The sequence below is a fragment of the Cynocephalus volans genome, chromosome 3 (genome assembly GCF_027409185.1).
Source record: "Cynocephalus volans isolate mCynVol1 chromosome 3, mCynVol1.pri, whole genome shotgun sequence".
In the NCBI taxonomy this organism is placed as follows: domain Eukaryota; kingdom Metazoa; phylum Chordata; class Mammalia; order Dermoptera; family Cynocephalidae; genus Cynocephalus; species Cynocephalus volans.
The window spans coordinates 119,244,571-119,249,839 of record NC_084462.1 but is presented as its reverse complement, the minus strand read 5'-3'; the positions used below and the strand labels follow the sequence as shown (position 1 = coordinate 119,249,839).

Sequence of the window (5,269 nt, the reverse complement as noted above, 5' to 3'; positions counted from 1 at the left end):
GGACAGAAGCTCCGGAGTCCTCCAGCGCGAAGGAGTAAGAAAACGAAGTCCTAGGCGCTCTGAATCGCGGTGCGACGGCGTGGGCGGTGGGATCTAGCTGTGTGTCTCGTTAGCCCTGCCTCCGCTTGCTTGTCAGAGCTCCGACGGAATCCGAGAGGCTGGCGGTGAGTGAGGGAAAGACTCCGGCTTGCAGAGAGCCAGCTGGCAGTGCCCGGTGGGACCAGTCAGGGACGCGTGGGCGCCACTGCCGCTGTGCACAGCTGCAGCCACCCTGGAGTACGTTACCGCGGAGGTACTTGAACTGGAAGGAAATGCATCAGCAGACGTGAAGGCGAAGTGTGTTACTTAGCCCTGTCACTTGCAACTTGCTATTCGTGGCTAGCTGCGATTGCTGGTGGTAGCGTCAGCCCACACATCCATAAAGCGCTGGTTGGGCCCAGATCCCTTGTCGCCTCAATACTCTTAACAGCTGCCTAGTGGTGGTGATTCCAGCGGGCTGTGTGTCTCCGTGATAAACACACTTTTGCCTTTCTGTAATTCTCTCCCGACAAGTTCGACAGCTAACCTAGGGGCGCCTTCAAACGTTCTGAAGTAGCGGGTACATGATGATGCTGACGACTTCCTCAAGCTTTTGGGCCCTACAGACAATGCACAAGTTTAGCCATAACTAAACGTTGCCTTTCCGTCGCTTGAGCCCCGGACAAAAGGGGGGGGGGGGGGAAAGAGCAAAAAGAAGAGAAAAACGGGGAAGAGCAAACCACAGCAGCGAGAGTGCAGCCAAGGTTACTACCGCTTCTGTAGACAAGCACTAAAGCAGCTACTACACACGTCCTTTCTTGTAAACCACGGATGACCAGGGGAGAGCGCGAACGCAGTCCCCCACTACCACAAATTATGCAGTCGAGTTTCCCACATTTGGGGAAATCGCAGGGGTCAGCACATCCGGAGTGCAATGGATAAGCCTCGCCCTGGGAAAACCACCTTCGTGATCATGGTATCTCCCCTGCCAGGTAAGTATGAGTTGCCGCCCCCGCCTCGACCACACACCCTCGGGCGCGCACCGCTCTTAACACACGGTCACTTTCCCCACGCCGCCTCCGCGCACCCACGCCCTCGGGCCCCCTCGCCTCACCGGGGAGCAGCCTCCGCACCGTCCGGACTTGTCCACGCGGGACGCGGAGGCCCAGGCTCAGCGGGACCGGCAGCCTCCGCGCGCCGCCGGGCTCATCTGCATACGCCCCGCCCTCGCGGTGACGTCCCCGCCGCTGCGGTCTCTCCCCCTGCCCGACGCCGGATCTGCTGAGGCCCGGGGCAGACCCGCGGGGACCTCGGGGTCGGGGTCGGGGTCGGGGTCGGGGTCGGGGCCGGTGGGCGCGCGGCGACGCGTCTGGCACCGGAGCGGGGAGAGGAGGCCTGGTGGCCCCGCCGCCCCGCAGTCGAGGCTCCCACCGCGGGGGCGGCTCCGGGCTCGGGTTTGGTCGCACCTTGAGGACTTTACATACTAATCGCAGAGTTTCCTCACCTATTTAACGTGGAGTTTGTTTTCGTTTTTGTTTTCGGTGGCTGGCCGGTGTGGGGAGCTGAACCCTTGACCTTGGTGTTAGCAGCACCACGCTCTAACCCAGTGAGTAACCGGCCAGCCCAGCGTGAAATTCTCGTGATCTCCGTTCGTGACTGTCTCCTTTCAGACCACGTAGTTACCTAATCTGTGATAGAAAAAGGGCAAATCGAACCGGACATCGAGGCAAGGCGTCCACTCACTGCGTAGGTGTGGGGGGGGGGGAGGTTGTTGAAGGGTCTCTGAAAATCAAGTGAGTAGAAATGCCACATGCCACATTTCCGTCCTAGGGGATTCGGTTGCCTCCTTCTCGCCGCGGGGACTTTGTCTTTTCCTCTTCCGTACAAGATGTTTTGTTCTCGAGGTCAGTGGGGGGTTAAAGGTTGGGCCAGTCGTGCCTCCTCCCCCGGTGTGAACAGAGTCAGAGACCTCTGCGAGTTCGTGGATGGTCGGTGCTGTGGAGCAAGACTAGGCAGGAGAGAAGACTAGACATTATAGGGTCAGGGTCAGGGAAGGCCTCCCTGGGGTTGTGTCTCCTCAGAGAGGGGAGAACGCCGACTGCGGCATCCTTCTTCATTGTTGGTTGTTTCAGGAACAGTTTCTTTTATCAGTGTGCATTTCCTAAAAACAAGGGATTCTCTTACATCCCTCCAGTACCATGATCAAAATCAAGAAATTGACGTCGATACAATGTTATTATCTACTCTGTAGACATTATTCCGTTTTCACCGATTGTCCCAAGAATGTCCTTGATAGCAAAGGAAAATTCAAAATCACGTGTTGCATTCAGTTGCCATGTCTCTTTAACCTACTTTTGTCTGAAACAGTTCCCAGGTCTTTCTTTGCATGTCATTACGTGGGCAATTTTGAAGACCACGGGCCAGTTATTTTGTAGAATGTCCCTCAAGTTTTGCTCTGTCCTATGTTTCCTCATAATTACAGTCAGGTATGCATTTTTGACAGGAACATTACTATTGGGAACATTAAGGTTTATAGTCTTGTTCAGGCTTCAGAGGCATTGCCAGGCCTCTGACCAAAGAATGACCGACCCTGCATAGGCTGTGTGCCAGACTCTCAGAAACTGTGTGGATAGCTGCTTGGTAACCATCACATAAGAAGGAAAGTAAGTCCTGGAGCTTCTTGGACCTTGGTGACCTGACCAGTTCCCAGGGCCGAAGAACCTCGCGAAGACTTGTGAGAAGAGATCCAAGCATTAATAAAATAACCACAGCTGCATGTTTGCACGCAGACTAATTTTGTCAGTCTGCGGCTGGGTGATAAAAGCGGGATTTCCCCAGACCGCTCTCTGAAGTCTCACCCGTGGAGTGGACGCACTGCCCGGGTGCGATCCCAGCTGAGACTCCAGATCGCTGTTCAGGGGACTTTCAGCGCTGCTTGGATCTGGATGTAGGTGTTTCCCCAATTTGGTGATGTAAACACTGTTTAATTCTTTTCTCTCTCTCTCTCTCTCTCTCTCTCTCTCTCTCTCTCTCTCTCTCTCTCTCTCTTCTTCTCCTCCTCCTTCTCCTCCTTCTTCCTTCTTCCTCTTCTTCTTTTTTAATATGCCTGCATAAGCTCGCTTTCTTTGCTTACTTGCTTATTGCTGTATGTTCATAAATATCATAAGCTGGCTTATTAGTGTGACAAGTGGTTTGTTTTACCAACGAATCCTTTGAACCCAAACGAAAGTAAAAACTTGGCAAACCGATTACACAGATGTTATGTATGTACGTTATGTATGTTATGACTTGCATCCTTCCAAAAGATATGTTGAAATTCTTAGCCCCAGTACCTATGAAATTGTCTTTATTTGGAAGTAGGATCGTTGCAGGTACCTTCAAGTTAAAATGAGGTCATTACAGTGAGCCCTAATCCTATATGACTGCTGTCCTATGAGAAGAAGAAAACACCATGTAAAGACAGAGCCACACAGGGAGAACACCATGTGATGACAGAGGTAAAGACTGCGGTGGTGCAGCCGTAGGCCACGGATTGGCAGCCACCACCGCCAGCTAGGAAGAAGCAAAGGAGGATTGTTGGGAAAAACAGGAAAATGCTCAGGGCCCCTCAGATGTTCAGAATCTGGCCGAGCACTTGCTGTAAATATCCTCACGTGTTCCTTGTTACTACTTAATGTAAATTGTGTATGGGCACCCAGGTGTCCAGGGTTGTGGACTTAAGTATAAAAGACTAACAGCTCTGATCCAGAGTGCTTCTCAGAACTCTCAGAGAAGCCGCTAGGACGGTTGCTCCTAGATCTGAATAAAACCCGTTCGTTTTTCTGTACCTATGGCTCCCAGAACCTTTTTTTTTTCTATTACCTAGCTCACAGACCTGCGTGCGGGGGGTCTGTGACCCAATCTGTGCAACAGACTCGAGGGGTCTGTAAGCCCTAGCTCTACAATTGGTGTAGTCAGCAGGATATCTGAGCAGGTACAGGAGCCAAAAGCCCCTTGCAGAGGGAGGAAGTGTGGCCACTCCTGACTGTGTTGTGCCCTCTGGCCACTTTCCTGTTGACCGGGATCTGATTGCTGCTTACTCTACTACAGGTCAGCATAGACCAGGCACTCCATGAAGCAGTGTGGCCTCGGAGAGCCCCTTGGGAGGGGGAGGAAACGTGGCTCTCCTTGAGTATATGGTGTCCGGTGGCCACTTTTCTGCTGACCGGAGCCTGGCTACTGCTCACTATGATACAAACTGATCGAGATTTAAAGAAGAAAGTAGAGCTGTTGGAAGCACGGATAATCTGTCTAGAGGATGACGGGCTGCGACTGGGCGCCCCTGCCTCTCACCCCCAGAAGAACGACAAACCCAGTGGTGAGTTGGAGGAGACTGCGTCTCCAGGCACGACCTGTTGTGCACCAGAAACTGAAACCTGAGCAGCCTATAGGACCAGGTGGACCACCGGAGGGTGAGCCACAGGTGACCGAATTCACTACCTGTGTCCCGTATACCCGGGTCGAATTAGTTTGATTTAGGGAGACAGTTCCGGAAGAAACAGGGCGAACCCCTAGCTGCTTGGCTGCTGTGGTTATGGGACCTAGGGTGGATGGTGTGGTGTGCTCTGGTGAGGAGATGGAAAGATTGGCCTCCATCACCGTGCACCCGTCCCTGAGGCAGCAGCTACAGAATAGCCGCAGATACGCACAAGGGCCAGGTAATCACTCCTTAATGGAATGGGTGAGTGCAGCTGCCCGGACCGTGTGGGCAAATGCTGGAGAACTGCCCGAGACTGTGAGTAAATGGCAAACATATACTGATCTGGTTCAAATAATTCGGGAGCTGGGGATGCGGCAGTCCATGTTTAACGTGAACACCCGTGGCCCGGACGATGAAAATTTTATAGGCAGCATGAGAGACATAGTGCTGCAAAATGCCCCGTCAACATCTTTTGGGTCACTGATGGCCATACTGGCCCCATACATTGGTCATCCTATACACCAAGTAACGACCATGACAGCCAGCCTGGGGTGAAGTAGAGGAGAAGAGACAAGCAAAAGGGGTCCGGAAGGTGGCTAAGACCCAACCCCTAAGAAATGATCAGGATCTTATCCTGAGGGGACCAGGCAAGACGAGCCCCAAGCAGATGTGGCTTGACTTGCTTGCAGCAGGGGTCGATAGCAAGAAAATTGAGCGGCAGCCAAGTGTGGTCCTGTTTGCCTTGTGGCAGCAGTTACGCACGCCCTGAAGAGCGTTTCACCAAACATCCGG

The 5,269-nt window shown here is 53.1% G+C and overlaps 1 non-coding gene across 1 annotated transcript; it reads right to left on the bottom strand.

Annotated features, from left to right (window-relative positions):
- Nucleotides 1-854: 854 nt before the first annotated feature.
- LOC134374423 (U1 spliceosomal RNA) lies at nt 855-1,018 on the bottom strand. Its single transcript, XR_010023270.1, has one exon. It is a non-coding gene; the product is annotated as a U1 spliceosomal RNA (small nuclear RNA).
- Between the last annotated feature and the right edge of the window lie 4,251 nt (nt 1,019-5,269).